The sequence below is a fragment of the Cryptotermes secundus genome, unplaced genomic scaffold (assembly GCF_002891405.2).
Source record: "Cryptotermes secundus unplaced genomic scaffold, Csec_1.0 scaffold142, whole genome shotgun sequence".
Taxonomy (NCBI): domain Eukaryota; kingdom Metazoa; phylum Arthropoda; class Insecta; order Blattodea; family Kalotermitidae; genus Cryptotermes; species Cryptotermes secundus.
In genome coordinates this window covers 1370909-1389153 of record NW_019743148.1, presented here as the reverse complement: position 1 = coordinate 1389153, position 18245 = coordinate 1370909, and the positions used below count along the sequence as shown (strand labels likewise).

Here is an 18245-nt window from a genome sequence, read left to right as displayed (position 1 = left end):
ATTATATATATATATATATATATATATATATATATATATTTAACTTGGTCCTTCTTCAGTTGAACGAAATGAGGTGATCATAATTTTCAGTCGGTACGGATTTTGAAAGAGACAATCATAGCCTATGTCCGTCATTCGCTTACACAGGCTTACTGAGTCCACGGAAAGTCCCAGTCATTGGGCCGATAGCCGATATTTTGGCCTAGTGTCGAAGCGTTCTCATCCAGAATACGACACCTACGCGTCACCAGCCAGTCGATACAACAAAGGCGATGGCTCCCACCCACTGCTTTTCGACTTGTCCTACGAATTCTGTCAGGGTCAATATCAAGTTCAAGGTTACGCTGGTTCTACCTGTTGCGCCCTCTCGCCGATATTTCAAAGGCCGCCGAACCAGCACTGTCTGCAGATCGATCGAACGGCAGACACGTTAACTAACGGACAGCCAGAGAAAATTTTACTGTTACTGATATCGCGTTTCGATTGATTGCAGGAGGTTAGAGTTCCTTCTCTCTTCAAGTCTCTTCTCCAAGTATAATTAGAATGATCAAGTCAAGGAGGGTGAGGTGTGCAGGGCATGAAGCACGAATAGGGAAAAAACTGAATGCATATAGGATATTAGTGGGAAAGCCAGAAGGAAAGAGACCACTGGGAAGACCAAGGCGTGGGTGGGTGGACAATATTAAAATGGATTTTAGAGAGATAGGATGGGATGGTATGGATTGGATCGATCTGCTCAGGATAGGGACCAGTGGAGGGCTCTTGTGTACACGGTAATGAACCTTAGGGTTCCATAAAATGCTGGGAAGTCCTTGAGTAGCTGAACAGTTGGCGACTTTTCGACTAAGTAAGGTACTATGTTCCGGCATGCAATCCATTAAAATTTTCTATTAACATTTTAATGTATTTTATTTTATTAAGTGCACTATAGCATGTGGTTTCACCGCATATTAATGCAGTGTAGCAGTTTTGATATATAAAGACACCTGAAGATGACCATCTAAGTCCGAAAGATGTGTTAACGTATAAATGGAAGAAAATTGAACAATTGTTGCATTATTAACGGACTGTGTTATACATAGACGTTTTAATATGGCTTGTAACAGGATGCTTAAATACAGAACTATATACACAACATGATGCACAGAATAAAAATAAAGATACAGAATAAATAAACTGCATATGACTCATAGACTAAGAAAAAACTGTTAATTATGTGTGCGTGGGAGAAATTGAACACTTTTGTGGAAGGAAAATTGGAACGGAAACTCAAGTACTCAAAGAAAAAACTGCTCGACTATCACTTCGTCCACCACAAATCCCACATAAATTTACCTGAGACTTAAATCGGGCCGCGGGCCATTAGAAGCCGGTGACTTAACAGCTTGAAAATAATATCAGAAAGTTATGTAGCTCTAACTTCCTAGATATATGTTAGTTAATTAGAATATGTAGTATCCTACATGAAGTTTAATATTCCTATGTTATCAGACAATGTGCAAAAATATTACAGTGTACTGCGCAATCTCGGAGAAGACAAAGTTGAATTCAGTTACTGTCTTGAAGCACTAGTAGCGAGTTTGTGGAATTTGGCATGTATGTTACGTGTACGCTCCAGGCACCTTGTAGCCTGCTTCATGTAGTAGTGCAATGCTAATTCAGGCTCGGGGTCTTTCCCAAACGAACTTAGCCAAGTGGCACTGGTTAACAGGTTACTTTTATCGTTTAATACAGCTTTATGAGAGCTGACCGGTGGGTTCCTTTGAAATTGTCAGTACACAGTCACTTGGGTTCTATAGCACGATTCCTGTTACTGTACACTGTACGCAAAAACAGTAAACGGACTAATTTGGTTCAGAAACCAGCGGCTTTCTTGGTAGGAAAACAACTGATGGTCTTCTTCAATTTTTAATTATCAGGCGCCCCTTTCGAAGTGAAAAGCACGTCTTATGAGGAATTCATGTCTGCCCATAAGTCTCTTTGCTTGTCTGCAGCCCAGCATCAGTGTCCTTGATGCTGGGCAGAATTATGTACTGAATAAGGGAGACCTCCACTGAAAGATGTCTAGCAATTCCGTTTTCAACAATGCCAACTTTACTTATGGAGATAAATAGGCCTTTTTCACGTATAAGAATAGTATATATTATGAAAAAAAAAAGTAAAGGTATCCCCTTGACAGACCGTGGAGGCCCATAGGGTTGTGAGGCGTTGAGGCTCCCATATTTTCTAGATGGCGGCAAGGTTGTCAGCCTTATGCCCCGGCCGCCCTTTACCCCCAGGAATATTCCTGGTACTCATTTCAATTAGAGGCTGAGTCGACCCCAGGGACATAGTGTGGCTGGAAGGGTTAGGTCAATTGAAAAAAAAAAATCCAATGACCTCATCGGGAATTGAACCTGCGACCTTCCAGGTTTTAGCATAGTGCCTCACCCAACTACGCTACCGCGTGCCCCTATAAATTATTAACCATGTTTTATAAACAGAGAGCAATTGAATTTAGCAAACTGGAAACAAAGCCTCACGAGATTTTGTGAACTTCATTATGAAGTGAAATGTTTCCAGTCTTGTCCTGCGTTATGAGGTTCCTGTATTGAATTCCAGGTTACTTTCTTACAAAATATTCTTGGACATTTGGTCGTGTTTCTTATTCTGGTTAGTACGTGTATATATAATTTATTTATTCTTTATTTTCATTGCTTTTTTATCCTGGCCGTAAAACTAAGAGTAAATCCATTTAGAATATATTTGTAAGATTTGAGACTTTCACTGCGGTGACTATTAAGAAAGCAGTCTTTTGGGATTTGGCACCGTGTATAAGTGGCGTTAACCGACGTTTCGGAGGAACGTATCACCTCCATCTTCAGGGTAGAAGAAAATATAAGAATTCTGCAAGCGAAGAGACCGTGAGAACCGGTAAAAGCAGACTGTTTGGGAAGATACATGCTATGTGAGAGCATTGAGGGTGAAGGGGGAAGGGCAAGTATACAAGTGAAAGCAGTAGTGTGGGAGGGGTAGGGGAAAGGGAGCTGGGACAAGCGTGGTTTTTGTGTAGGGGAGAGAAAGGCAAGGTTAAAGGCTGGGCACTAACGGATTAGTGCCGTTAGTATCTTCGCTTGCAGAATTCTTATATTTTCTTCTACCCTGAAGATGGAGGCGATACGTTCCTCCGAAACGTCGGTTAACACCACTTATACACGGTGCCAAATCCCAAAAGACTGCTTTCTTCAGAGAATATATTTACAAGTCGGATTATAATCCTCTACGAAATTCATATCATATCCCTCTGTAATGCAAAAATTTAAATTTAAACGACAGTATATCACATTTAATTCACTAAAATATGAAACTAAATGTTTCAGCCACATAGGGCCATCTTCAGGCCCTACGTGGCCAGAAGATTTTTTTTTTGATGGCACAGAATTTTTTCCTCCTATCTTTTGTATTTCGGCCGTTTTGTGTCCCACTGGGACTGGGACACTGCAATTCCCCCGAAGTGGCCGGAACGTGAGGCACGTTAACTACTTCTATTTCAGAGGTCAATAGTGCACTGAGATGCACCTCTTTCACGTGTCTTCATGGTGTGGTTGTTGCTTGTGCCCAGGGCCAAATACATTATATCTTTCCTTCTGATAATGTGACAAATTGTTCATTCGTGAGACTCGTAAATCACGTCAACGTGGTTTCTCCATAATATGAGACTGTGCAGTCCAGCACGTAACTTAATTCACAAGTTTCAAGAACTGTCTCATGTGAGGATTGTGTGAGGCGAATGGATTTGTTAGGAATGGTGATTTCTGTGAGAATCTAAAATTCTATTTACCGCATACTGAAGTTAGTTATAGGCTTACATTAACCAAAATAAAAATGAGATGGAAAGAACCCCGTTATTGAAATTTTTTAGCATGCGAAAAGCGATAAATGAGGAACGTATTTATATAAGCAAGCTTAGTAGTCCATAGAAATCAGTAGAAGTCGTCGAAACAAATGAATTGGAATTTTGAAAGCTTAAAGTTATAGAATATAATCTGTTTTTTTTTTTAACGTATGGATTAACAGAAGTGCATATATGTATAAATATGTTAGGATCAGACTGAACTCTGTGAATATTTCACACCATTCAGAAAAAAAAGTACTTTTATCTTCCGACCTAATATCTCTCTCTGATATAAAAATCAAAATGTTATTTGTTTCCATATCAACCCTAGATGCATAGTATTGATTCAGGAACTCTTATGGGAACAATATTAGAAAAACGTGAGGAGATTATTCATACATTACAATAAATGCTCATTTTTCTTGATAACAATAAATAATGATGACAATAATAATAATAATAATAATCATTAAAAGCTGTAACACATGCAAATTCTTTTCACTAAACATAATTCTTTTGTGTAAGATATCACTCAATTGGCAATTTGAAACAATGAAGTTCTTTTAATGAGAATTACCTCTTCCTCAATTAATAACACACCATATTCTCACATTATGGTTGAAAATTACACAAGAACACGAAGGAAAAATATAAAAATGAAAATACGCGATGTCTCGGCTTATTACGGAACACGCAGAACTGGGATGTAACACAACATATAAAGTTAACTTAATACAAGTGTTTTATTTATGATATCATGACGTTTTTGACTGCTATTAGACATAAATATGTTATTATCATCTAAATACGAACCCATCAGAAGACAGGTCTGGGGAACGGCGTATACAGTGTTAGTTCACAGCCGTGGGTTGAGATAAATACAAAGACTCGGGAGAAATCAATATCCGACATCTTCTGCTGCTGGTAATTCTCAAGTTAAACACATCTCACAACTTTGTATTACAAACCTTGTCTTATAGGGGTTTGCGTACTACCTCAAACTCCGGCCCTAACAGCAAACAGATACAGCATACACTTATATTCAATTATCGTACAAAGGGGTAATATGCAACTTACAGCATTGATGAAAGAATCTTTGTGTGTAACAAGAGACAGTTTATGACTATGCATGTTTGTTATTTATGTGTGCATAAGTCAGAACTCTGTCTCGCCCCTTACTCGTTCCCATACAGACACGTGTTCGTAACCGTGACACCTGAAGTGTAATTTTCTGATTTAACGGGAAAGAGGGAATGAGATGCAAGAATGTGAAAAGGATCCAGGAAACGAAACAGAGAAGTGTGGAGGAGGGAGATACAAATGATTCTCTGCTAAATTTCAACGGAATTTCCACAAGTGATATTTAACTGGGTCTCACAAAAGTGGAGAGTGAGGGTGTCGACTCTTTCAATTGGTTCAAGACAAGATCCAGTAGTGGGATCTATAGAAGGAGGGGAGTATCTTGACAATCGGAGTGACTCTCAGATTCTCAAGTTAGAACTGTTCGCGAAATTTAATTCATTAAATGTTAAATAAGTATCGTTTCTGTTTGTATCCCAAAAGAAAAGTTAATGAAATCTTCTCGGGCTATCAGCCGTATCGGATACCTTACGGAAACATATCGTCACGTATGAGGGGTTTCCGTGACGAACAATAATGGGTACTGGTTTGGATGTTTTGATTTATTGGCACTGTTCTACAATTACAAATCACGTCACAATCAATGATTGTCTAAGAATCTCTCCATTCCTTACTGAACTACGAATGTCTTCTCTTCCACTGTGACGAATGACGAATGACGAAAGAAGAATCTCTCCCGAATGAATTCTGCTGAACGTCAGAGTCAGAGTAAGAGTAAGAGTCAGAGTCAGAGCCATATTACGACTGGTGGTTTACCGTCAATCAGTTCGTCTTGGCGACAAACTCCTTGAGACTCACGGCCAGAATACTTTTCAACTGAACACTTGCGGTAATAGCCCGTTTGTTCGATGCTATTCCGGCTTTCAGGTGGTATTTACCGAACCGTTGCGTAGCAATGGTCATATTTGTCATAATATTTTAACAAACGTTATATATTACTCGAACGCATACATCATTAAGGACTCTAAACTAAGTGACGACTATATCAGCCCATTTCATAAGTTCACGGGTCCTTCATGTTACTACTGACTGCAGGATATTATAAAGTATGGTACTGGGGTGGCCATCAATAGCATAATATCCATATCAGAATCAGTGAAAATGGGACAATTGGTTCTATAATTTAAATAGAAAAATGCATAGATAAAATATCGATTACACAAATCTACATATTGTTCGTATGTAATGTAGGGGTGAAGATTTTATAGGATTTCTTTAATATTTACTAATTTAATAGATTTATTTTTGTGTTTGCTGAAGAATGGTCTTGTTAATATCATTTGAATTGCTAGCTGGTTTTCTAGAATTAAAATAAAGAATACTGTGACATACCAATGCATTGCCAGACAACGGGTTGGTAAACAAGTTCCCGCGAAGATAGATTCTTGGTAAACAGTCCGTTGCTGGGTTACGCAACAAGTCTAACATGCGCTGAGGCAGGTTTTCTCCGAGTACTTCGGTTTCCCCTGCCAATCTTCATTCCACCAATTGCTCCACACTCACCCTCACCTATAATCTGGTGCTGGTACAATAGGCCAGAAGTGGCCGCAGTACAAGGGACTTAGTCCCACCCCACTAGCATTAAAAAAATTAGAGCTGCCGTTTCTATGCGACGGTCGGTAACCCCCCTCCCTATAAACGTAAAAACAATATAGGGAACTGTTTCCTATGTCCGACACAAGCAAATGCGCGGAACAATAGGACGTCAATTGCCAGGCAATGAAGCTGTAAACACGCATCCTTAACAAGAGAAGACTGTGTTTTCCGTGGGGTCCGTGCAGAGAAGTTATCTTGAAGACAATCGGCGCTAGCTGTCAGTTCCCTTTTCAAAAGTGAGCGATTGAGCGCTAACATTAAACTGACCCTCCACAAAGCTCTTATTAGATCCGTAATGACTTATGCTAGTCCCGCCTGGGAGTTTGNAGAAGTAAGGATTAAGTGTGTATTTGTAAATGTATGTAAATACAACAATAGACTTAATACAGACTGACTGACAAATGACAGACCCGACCTCTCGTCAGAGAGGACAGGACATGGACAGGACGGTAACTTTCATTGAAAAGAAATATCTGGTCATGAGCCCCAGCTGGGGCTCGACACCAAGACAGACAGACTGACCGACCGTCAGTTGTAACATGACCCTCGCCCTCGCCCTCGCCTAGCTGTCAGTCAGTTCTCGGAAGGAGATATCCACGGGAATTTAGAAGGATTAGAAGTCGACCTGTGAAGACTTAGCTTGTGATTTGAAGACTTTATGTGTGCTATAGTGCAGTGATATCTGGAGTGTGACAGTTATAGTTCCTGTGTTAAAATCCGCTGCCAGGAAACGCTAAGGAAAACCTTTACAGAGGAATATCCATTGCTAGATCTTTTACATAGCAACGACTAGTGTAAGCAGATAAAGAAGACTTCATTTATGTTTTATAATTATTTATACGTGTAGTTACGACTAGTGAATATCCAATAAATCGACTCGCCAATCCAAACGCTCGTCTTTAGTCACTAATACACGTGACAATATATCTGATAATAGAAATGGCACTGAATATTTCGAAGACTAACTCCAAATTAACGTATGTAGCCGAAATATTTTTGCGGGCTTCCAAAGTTATTTTAGGCTGAACGCACCGTGTCAACTTCTTTACCGTTTACAGCCGGTCGCGGCTCTGAGATGAAGCTTAACCAGGGCAGACGTGATGCCAAGCTGGCAGCATCTCAGAGGTTGGGTTGTTATATGAGAACATAGAAATGTGAAATGATTGTCAAGAGAAATCGGAGTATTCGAGGAAAACTTTCCTTGGGACATTTTGTACATTAAATTTTGCGTTGGAGGAGTACAATATATTGGGGGTTGCTGCCATGTATTCTGCATGATGCTTGGTTCACTCTTCGACCCTAAGGCATACTCCGAAAAGTCAATAAACATCTATATATTACATGCAATACACAGAGCATCATATCCCAGAAGACAACAGTCTTCATAGCGACAACCGTCATAACGTCACATCTATTGCATGGGCTGTCTTAGTTCTGAAGTCATGCCTCCTCTTGGGAAGTCTATGTCTAACCGCAATAGCAATGACGATTATTGTTATTTTATTTAAACTGCAAAAGGGAGTTTACTCAGTGGCAGTGATACTACAATAAGACACAACACACAAGTAACACACCACACTCAAACAAAACAAAGCACACAACACTACAGAAGCAATAAAGGACATACTACACAAAATGAATACAATCCAAATGCGATTACAACTACAAAAAATACAATTACAGCTACAATTAAATAAATTAATATTAATAAAAATAAGTATGTTATACAGTAAATAGTAACAGTAATGGAATACGAAATGTAATTGAACTAAATATAGGTACATAAGAACATGCTATGTTTTAATCTTTACTGCATTATTACACAATATTTCTCTTACGCGGTAGGCATCTTATTCAGGTTTCTTTATTTCACACGAATGAATTGAGTACATGAATATTATACTGCCAACATAATGAGAACACTTCCGTGGTACATAAATTTTCTGGATTTATCTTAATATATTTTAGGTAGAGGTAGAATTTATTGTTAAATGCGAGATGGGTTATATTCTCATGCTAATATTCGCTTTGTAATTGGATTTAACTAATTAATATAAATGCTATATCTCATTCTAAGTTCATTTCATGTTGTTGTGGTTAACTTTCAGTATAACAGATTCTTGACTCACTCACTCTTAGAGCTGAGCCCTTCTTGAGAAGTCGCCAACTCTGCAGCTACTCAGGAAATTTCCAGGATTTTATGGAACCCGAGGGTTCATTATCGTGTTCACAAGAGCCCGACACTGGTCCCTATCCTGAGCCAGATCAACCCAATCCATACCATTCCATCCTAACTCTCTAAGATCAATTTTAATATTCTTCACCCACCTAGGTCTTCGTCTTCCTAGTGGTCTCTTTCCTTCTGGTTTTCCCACCAATATCCTATATGCATTCCTCTTCTCCCCAATTTGTGCTATATGCCCGGTCCATCTCATCCTCTTTGACTTGATTATTCTAATTATACTTGGAGAAGAGTATACAAGTTACGAAGCTCCTCATTATGCAGTTTTCTCCATCCTCCCGTCACTTCATCTCTCTTCCGTCAAAATATTCTCAACACCCTGTTCTCAAACACTCTCGGGCTATGTTCCTCCCTTAATGTCAGAGACAAAGCTTCATACCCATACAGAATCACAGGCAAAATTATAGTTATGTACATTCTTTTTTTTTTATTGTTTTTAAACGCAGACGAGAAGACAAAATGTTCTGGACTGAATGTACGATATACCAAGCATTACCCGAATTCAATCTCCTCTTAATTTCCTCCTGAATCAGGTTTTCATTTGTTATCGTCGTTCCCAAATATCTGAAATGTGCCACATTTTCAAAGGATCGCTTAGCTATTTTTATGTCATAATTTTTCTCTGCATTCTGGTGATGAGAGAGCAACATATATATATATACTTAGTTTTCTCTGTGTTTACTTCTAGACCAACCTACTTAACTAGCACCAATTACAGTTTGTATGTTCTTCCGCCTATTCAAAATGCTGTTGGAATCTGCAAGCAGATCACCATTCTCATCTTTCACTAACTTGCTTCTAGGTTGGTAACCCCTCTTGAAGTCATTTATTCCTCTATGTAGGCTTCTAATGTTCCTGTTCTTACTGTTCGTTGCAAGCTCATCAATTTTGTGTCTCAGGTATTCCCTTTTTTATCCCTGAAATTCCTGCTGCTTCATTTCCTATGTTGTTCAGATTATCCCAATTTATTTCGCTTGGATCCTGTAACCACTGCAATTTGGCTTGTTTCCTTTGGTCTAAAAATTCTGAGAACCCTTCATCGAACCATGGCGTATGCTTCTTAGATTCCTGACTACATGAAAATTATAAAATAACTGAAAAGCAATATTTATGTGCTCTTCCTGGAAAGAAGCAGGGAATGGTGGAGGAGCTGCAGGCCTAGAGCTTGAAACGATATTAATTTTATACAAGATCGGTCTTGTGAACCCCAGGAAACTGTCAATTTACTCGTAGGATGTCACAGACAGGAATGCATACAAATGTATACTGTGGAACTTGTAAGAGAACATCATCTTGGAAAAATCAAAAGGTAAATTAGGAATGTAATATTAAGATGGATAAAGGGAAGATAATTCACAATTTGAAGGGGAAGAAACGAAATTAGGATACCTATCCAAACACCGGCTTTGATGTAAGCTGTATTAGACCATCGGGTTTTGCTACCATTAGAATTTATTGGTTAGTTAAGTTTAAACTTTATTTAATTTACACCTTGAATAATGCACATGATCGCACTGCATGCTAGTGTATCCTTTGTTGTTTGTGTGGTGTGTTATTTGTGTGTTGTGTACTACTGTAGTACCACTGCCACAGGGCAGAAATCCAGTTGTAGTTTAAGTAAATAATAATAAAATAAAAATAATAATATATTGCAATTACAGCTCACCCCAAACTGGCGAGTCCATGCTCGGTGTATGAACAATAGCAGTTTGATGAACCGTGTCTAAACCATACCCAATCGTGCAAATTAACGTCAATTATGGCCATGGGACTAGACGCAAAGTCTCCGTGGACAGAAATAAACTAATAGCAATACTAGGCATGTAGTTACGGCTGAGTGTCGCCGCGTTCTCTTCGTGCTGTAATGTGTCATGCAGAGGATAATGAAAAATCTAATTTGGTAAAAACATAATTAAATTCATAGAATAAACTTACGACACATGAAGGCAACCATACATGTTTGACCGTTTCCTTAGGTTAAGTAGATGCATATAGGTAACAATGAAGGATTATCAGAGTGTCCTTAAAATATATTCGGTGTTTTGAAATGTTGTATCTTCGCAACCATGATACAAAACTGAACGAAACAAAAACAAAAATGACACGCACTTCCACTGATGAAGTTCGACACTTGAAATCCTTAAAATTGGATCTACAATGAGACAGCAAATGAACTGGAGCATTTCTGGAATTATGGTTTCAGTAGTTACTGCAATTCTGTATTTTAAGGTCTGAACGCCACCCACACGTCCAGAGGCTCCATAAACTGCATTTTTATATCCCCCAAGAAAGGAAGTCAAGGGACGTTATATGCTGGCACATATGAAATAGAACTCTTTCCGCCCATCCAGCAAGTTGTGGAGCAGCTCGGACAAAATTGCTAAGAGGGAGCTGTGCGCCATCTTACTGGAAGCTTTCAACTTCTGCATCCTATTGTTGTGGAGAAAATTATTTTTCAGCTTATCAAGGTAAATGGCCCATGTTATGGTAGCACTGACAAAAACAAAGTTATTCGGGCTGAAACAGTCGTTTCGGTATATATTGCATTAGAAGAGGTGCACACATAGAACTCCAGTGACATTTTCGTATCTGCTTCATTCAATTTGTGTATTATGGTTACTAATACGTGCCATTTCAAAACGCCGAACATACTCGTATTTTCCGAATATCCTGCGCCATCTTGAATAAAAATATAATGTAAAAAATGTTTCAGCGTTGATTACATGGACGTAAAAGTAATGCTTTATGTCTCGAATTCACTAAAAATTTTGAGTCAGAATGTATCCCGTCCTGAGATTCGTACAAACGTTAAACTAATTAACTCTACGGTTAGAGTTCTTGGGGAACTGACAGTCTATCAACCGATCATGTAAATTATCCGCATTTTATGTAGCCAGAAAGCCCATTCCGTTTTCTAATGAGCCGGTCACTGAACACTATCCTGAACCATCTAAATCCATTCCACATCCTCACACCTTGCAAGTCTTTCTAATATATATAAACATACAACTTTGGTGTTTGTTTCCTGTTTCACAATGAGGACTTTATATAGAACTGCCATAAACTAAGCAAACTCCGTGGCTTTAGTCTGCAAGCGAACTATACCGACCGAGCGACTGTGTCGGCGAAGATAGTGCCAAATTTGCGGATAGAGGGTGTCGTGTGGTCAGCACAACGATTCCCCACGGTCATTAATCTCGGTTTTCTAGACAGGAGCCTCTACTTTTCCATTCAAGTAGCTCCTCAATTACCCTCACGAAGCTCAGTGGACCCCATTCCAGAACCACTACTTCACAGAATGTCTGGTATCGCAGTGAATCGAGCCCGGGACCTCTGGATCTGTAGCCAGGAATTCTGACCACCAGACCACAGAGGCGGTCACAGAACAGCCAGATACATGAAAATTTTCACTACAGACTTTTCCCAGTACGTACAGTGATCATTGCTGTTCACACGAGACACGATTATCGCGACAGAAGTTTTGGGTGCAATTCGAATCCTGATTCTTAAGGTGCGTCCACATTACTCGTGCTCGTGCTCGTCGGGAGACTCGTCTGGCTTTTATTTGTGCTCGTAAATCTTCGTCCACACTACTTCAGTTGCTCGCCAGGCTTCGGCGCGTGAGGATCCGTATATTTACTCGTAGTGTGTATAGGCTGTAGTCGTATTTTAATTTATAGGCTACAGTTTTTAAATTAAAAATTTAAAATTTGCTTGTCTCGTGACTTGTCATATCGTCCACATTACTCGCGAGCATAGCGAATCACAGGAGCACGAACACGAGTAATGTGGACTCGCCTTTAGTATGTATATTATCCTAATTACAAGTGTATATTTTAGTTTCCGTGACCTACTTTCTCTTCTAAGTTTTAGCTAATGCATTTTAATACTGACAAAGGATATATTATGGGCGAAAGTGGATACTTCTTGTACATTACTGAAATGGCAACGAAGCAAGAAGTTTTAGACTAAAACATTTACAGTGCCTTACAAATTGCATTTATGCCACTCTTGCTTGTTCTTCACTTACCGGGTGCTATGCATTCGGGAAACTCGTGTTCAGTTTACAGTCTCCGCGTCTGAGTGGTATCTTCTCTCTCCAATTCCTAGTTGTTTATTCCTTAAAAATGTACGACAGCGCATTTTCGAATTCTCGGAATTTCACAGTGTTCTCAACTCTCTTCAGATTTATTCAATCCTGAAAGCAAATCATGAAGGTGAAACTCAAGTACAAACTGGAGCTTACACACAAACACCACTACGTAAATAAACACAGACAAATGTGTCAATATATCACTGGGAGACTCGGAAACCTTCATAACTTGCATACGAAAGTCTCAGTTTACCTGGCAAGAGATAAAGCCCATCCACTCTATTAACCACGATATATCATACTTTGTTTAGCCAATTTAAAAAAAAATCCGTGGCCTGTAGTCCGCAAGCGAACTATACCGACCGAGCTACCGCCGCTTATCGGCGAAGTTAGTGCCAACTTTTGCGGATAGAGGGTGTCGCATGGTCAGCGCAACGGATCCCCATGGCCGTTAATATCGATTTTCTAGACCGGAGCCGCTATTTCCTTGAAATATCTCCTCAATTATCATCATGAGGCTGAGGGAACACGGTTCCAGACACGGGACCCCTGGATCTGTAGGCAGGAACTCTGACCACTAGATCACAGAGGCGCTTGTATAGCCAATCTAACGGATCAAAATTCAAGTGCAAATCTGTTTGGATTTCCACCGACGTATGAATATCGGAAGTGAGAATGTTTGAAGAATAATCTAGCGACTCTCTAATAATGACGTAACAAACTACGTAACTAATTGACAATGACGTAGCCTCGTCCCCATAAGAGATGCAGTGTAATTACTAGCACTGGTACGAGATAAAAATGCAAAACTCTGTCTTAATAACCCCTATGCGGCGCCATGGAGATGTAGGGGTAAAGTAAGTACAACTTCACGCATTCTTAACCTGGACAGTAGGAGGTGGGCTTTATACGCCGGCTTCCTTACCACCAGGGAAATAGTACCCATTGGACAGGATTCCCACATACGCCTTCATGATGTAGTACTTAGTTAAGCACAGAGACAAATTTACCTTATTACTCAGCAGTAATAATGAAAACTGATAAATTAAGGAGAATTAATAACAGTTCGGACAAGAAAAACAGTTACTAAGTTTATGAATACCCTGTTGTCATATACAAGAGAGAGTCAAAAATTGACAAATTTAAGTTTATCTCAAACTTTATAATGGCAAGTTAAGGTAAAACGGTAACGCTTTTCATCCAACAGACCGTGGTGGCCCATAGGGTTGTGAGACGTCGAGGCTCCCACATTTTCTAGACATTAGACTCACAGATGGCGATGAGGTTTTCAGCCTTACCCACCAACCGCCCTTCCTCCCCAGGAATATTCCTGATTTTCATTTCTGTTAGAGGCTCAGTCGACCCCAGGGCCATAATGCAACTTGAAGGATTACATCAATTGAAAAATCCAATTACCTCATTCGGAATCGAATCCGTGACCTTCCGGCATGCATCATAGTGCCTCAGCCAGCTACACTACTGCGTGCCCCAAGTTTATAAGGGCAGGTTTCAAAATTATGGCAAAGATAAACGATATTAATTTTCCCTTATTTTCGTTTCCTTGGTTTTCATTATCTGACTTGGCTTTCAGACATTCATTAAAGAGAAAGTAGTGAAATGTACAGAGAAATAATAGTTTAGAATGCAGATTACCCTTTGAGATAAATGACTAATTATGAATAAGTGGAGGAAGATGGGCTGATGTTAAATTCTAAAGATAAGCGTTCAAGACAGTCACCTACGCTAATATATTCATATGCATTGAAAAGCAGGACAGTTGTGTGAAAGAAAATTATACCTAATTTCTGGGTCATTATTCTCAAGTGCTTGTAATAAAATTGCGTCCAATTTCTTTTCCTGCCTTTGTAGATTTACTTTCTACATTGACTGTATGGAAACATGCCTGCAATCTTTGCTGACTGTGCTTTCCACACACTGGTGCAGACTTCATTATTGTTTCAACGTCTCTTGGTAGCAGACTACGTCCCCAGGGTCCTGGCCAGGAACATTCTGAGTCTAGTTACTTATTCAACAGCAAGGATCCACCGTCCCATCACAATGTATTCTTTATCTGTAGGTAGCAAGTCCCCTGCTCCATGATGTGCAGATATAACTCAATACTCCAGTAATTCATTCAGCCGAGGTTTCCAGAAGAGCCAACAGTCCCTCAGCATATCAAGATATTCCTCACACTTTTATGGAACCAGAACCTTCATTGCAATGTTGACAATAGTCCTCAATTGTATCCCATCCTGGTCCAGATTAACCCACTCCATACCAACACATTCTCTTTCCTTAAGCTTGTACTTTCTTTTTACTGCTAGTGGGATGGGACTAAGTCCCTTGTACTGCGGCCACTTCTGGCCTATTGTACCAGTCCCAGATGATAGGTGAGAGTGATTGTGGAGCAATTGGTGGAATGAAGTTTGGCAGGGGAAACGGAAGTACTCGGAGAAAACCTGTCCCACCGCCACTTTGTCGACACAAATCCCACTTGACCAGACCCCGGGATCAAACCCGGCCCGCCGCGGTGGGAAGCCAGCGACTAACCGCTTGAGCTATGGCGCGGCCCAAGCTCGATCTTAGTGTTTTCCTCCAATTTATTCATAGGTCTCTCGAGGGGTCTTCCATTATGATTTTATGCGTCCCTCATCCCTCTAATCCGTGCTACATGCTCTCGTCTTCCTTCATACCGATTAATAATATATCTTATACGCAGCGTGAGAATTACGAAGAGCTATGTTACGCCAAGGACCCTGAGAGCTATACCAGCGGTAGCGTAGCTACTGGCAGGGCCTCCCTTGCTGGACAGGTCAAAGGGTAGGCATCAGACGAAGAGAGACACCAAAAACCAAAAACTGATGCCGGAAGCAGCGTCATCAGCAGCGACTTGAAGCACAGAGCAAATGATGCTCGAGATGGTTCAAGTTCGTATAGCAACAGGCGTGACCAGAGTGGTTTGAACGGCTGTTGTACTGCGATGTGGAAAGCAAATGGAAAAACTACCACATTATCACTTTTCCTGGATAGTCTCTTTCCAAAAACAGAGATACCATGTATGCGACCAGAAGACGAGGAAAAGACGTAAGAAGATGCTGGATGACCTTGGGGACAGAAGAGGATATTTTTATTTGAAGGAGAAAGCTCTAGATCGCATTAAGTGGAGAAACTGTTTTGGAAGAGACTGTGGACCTGTCGTGTGGCAGATTACTGATGAAAATGAAAATGTTACGCAGTTCTGCCAACATCTGCTGTTCCTCTTGAGTCTTACTATTCTTCTCGACATTTTATTCTAAATTACTTAAATCTATGACGACTACCATCTTCTTTAATTTAACGCCATGTAGTCTGATGCAGTCGTTTCGGGAAAACATGATGCCTCCATCTTCGAGGCACTCTTCTAACCTAAGAATGGAATAAACACGTTCCTCCGAAACGTCGGTAATAATGAACCAAATTAGAGGACGTCATAACCGAGGAGACAGTAGCCTTCCTAAGCGACCGCCATAAGAGTCTCAGACCCTGCACTCACAATCCTTTTTCTCCCCAATGGCGAGAGACCAAATTTCACGCTTATACAAAACAACGGGTAAAATTAAAATCTTTAGCAGTTTAATCTTTAGGAAAATCAACAGCTTGGGCTGATAACACTGATATGCGAACCCAAATTTATTTATTTGTTTCATTTTAACGCTTAGATATAAATGGAATCTTATAATAGCCGGTATTCCGATCAGCTTTCCAACCTGACACCCCACGAATATAGGTGCAGCATCCTGGGTGACATTAAAATATTCGGCAATATATCTGCTGTCCTTTAGGCTACTGCCATAACAGAATCTCCTAAATAAAGTCCAATCAAGAAAGACTTTCCGGAATGTAGAGTTTGTCATTGGTTAAATTATCTACAATACAGCATTTTTAAACTCCAAGTACGTACGACTGAATAACATTCACTGCGGATCTATTTATGTAGGATGGATTAATAGGGATTTGTAAGGAATTTGGAGCTGCTATCCTTTCATTCGCTTGGATGCACTGAGAAACGCTAACAGAAACATTGCAATCAGGAGGGAGGTACAGGTTGAATACAACTCGGAACATTGTCTGTGTGCGTATATTTAGCTGCTAATCTCGTCTGCAGCCCACCGAACCTCCCTCTTCGGATCGACGGTCACTGGAGTCCCCTTCCGCACATTACAAATGGCGATCTAGTGCACTGAGATTTCCAAATTCGTTCTTCCCCATTTTACATGACATTAATATTGATATTGCGACATGAAGCCTGAAAGTCGGAACAGAAGAGCCAGAGTAGATGTTCAGTACAAGGCAAGGACCCGCGGAAATGAATACGCACGCAACAATATGATAAGTACCATTTCTATTCAAAGGCGAGGTAAATACACATCTATAATAGAGGAACCCTTAAGAAAAGATGTTTTCAGTTGGGTCCGCCCCGAGGCTATATAACGAGTATAATCTGACTCTGAGTCCCATCTTCTCGTCAGAGAGGATGTTACATATGGACTATTACCGCAAGAGTTCAGTTGGGAAAAAAATAATTTCTGGTCGTGGTCCTCAAGAGGCCTGACGCCAAGACGAACCGCTTGGCGGTAAACCGCCAGTCGTAAAGTAACTCTCTCTGTCTGTCTGTCTGTCTGTCTCTCTCTCTTTTTGAGTCCTTAACTTTGACTCAGACTTGACTGAGTCCCTAAAGTTATTTAAATGTAAATATCCCTTACATTATGACAAATTACTTACTACTGCAGACAATGACTCTAACAAAAGACAGACCCGTCTTCTCGTCAGAGAGGACGCCCTACAATGGCAAGACCGTAACTGTCAAAGAGTAATAAATATCTAGTCATAAGCCCCAGACTGGGCTCGACACCAAGATTGACTGACTGACCGTCAGTCGCAATGTGACCTTGATTTTGACAATGAATTAGATGTGGGACACTTGCCAGTCGGTAAGAAAGTGAGCACAGAAGCATTGTTGGGATCCGTCAGCATGCAACGACTGGTGAAGACAGATCAGACTGAGAAGACTTAGTACGTGCTGTAGTGAGTTGTAGAGTGTGTGAATTAGCGATAGCGCTATAATTACGTGTAGATATGATATGTAAGTCCTCAAAAAATCAATTACCAATCCAAACCCTCTTTATAGTAGCCAGTCACGTGAACGTACTTTTAACTATGACTCCCTCCCAACCTTTTTCATTATACTTGTATTAACTTAATCTTCAGGCTTCTGCATACAACACGTGACGTAGAGAAGCTGCAAGTGTTATCGCCCATGA

General features: G+C 40.2%; 1 protein-coding gene and 1 long non-coding RNA gene across 2 annotated transcripts in view; one reads left to right on the top strand and one right to left on the bottom strand.

The window, feature by feature from the left end:
* The window catches only part of LOC111873761 (diuretic hormone class 2), a 198599-nt gene that overhangs the window by 90417 nt on the left and 89937 nt on the right, over window positions 1-18245 (top strand). The gene's annotated exons all lie outside the window — the stretch shown is intronic.
* LOC117283031 overlaps window positions 1-18245 on the bottom strand; it is a 216953-nt gene that overhangs the window by 167518 nt on the left and 31190 nt on the right. The window contains exon 2 of the long non-coding RNA XR_004514023.1: window positions 12883-13050. This is a non-coding gene — a long non-coding RNA (uncharacterized LOC117283031). The remainder of the gene's footprint in view (window positions 1-12882; window positions 13051-18245) is intronic.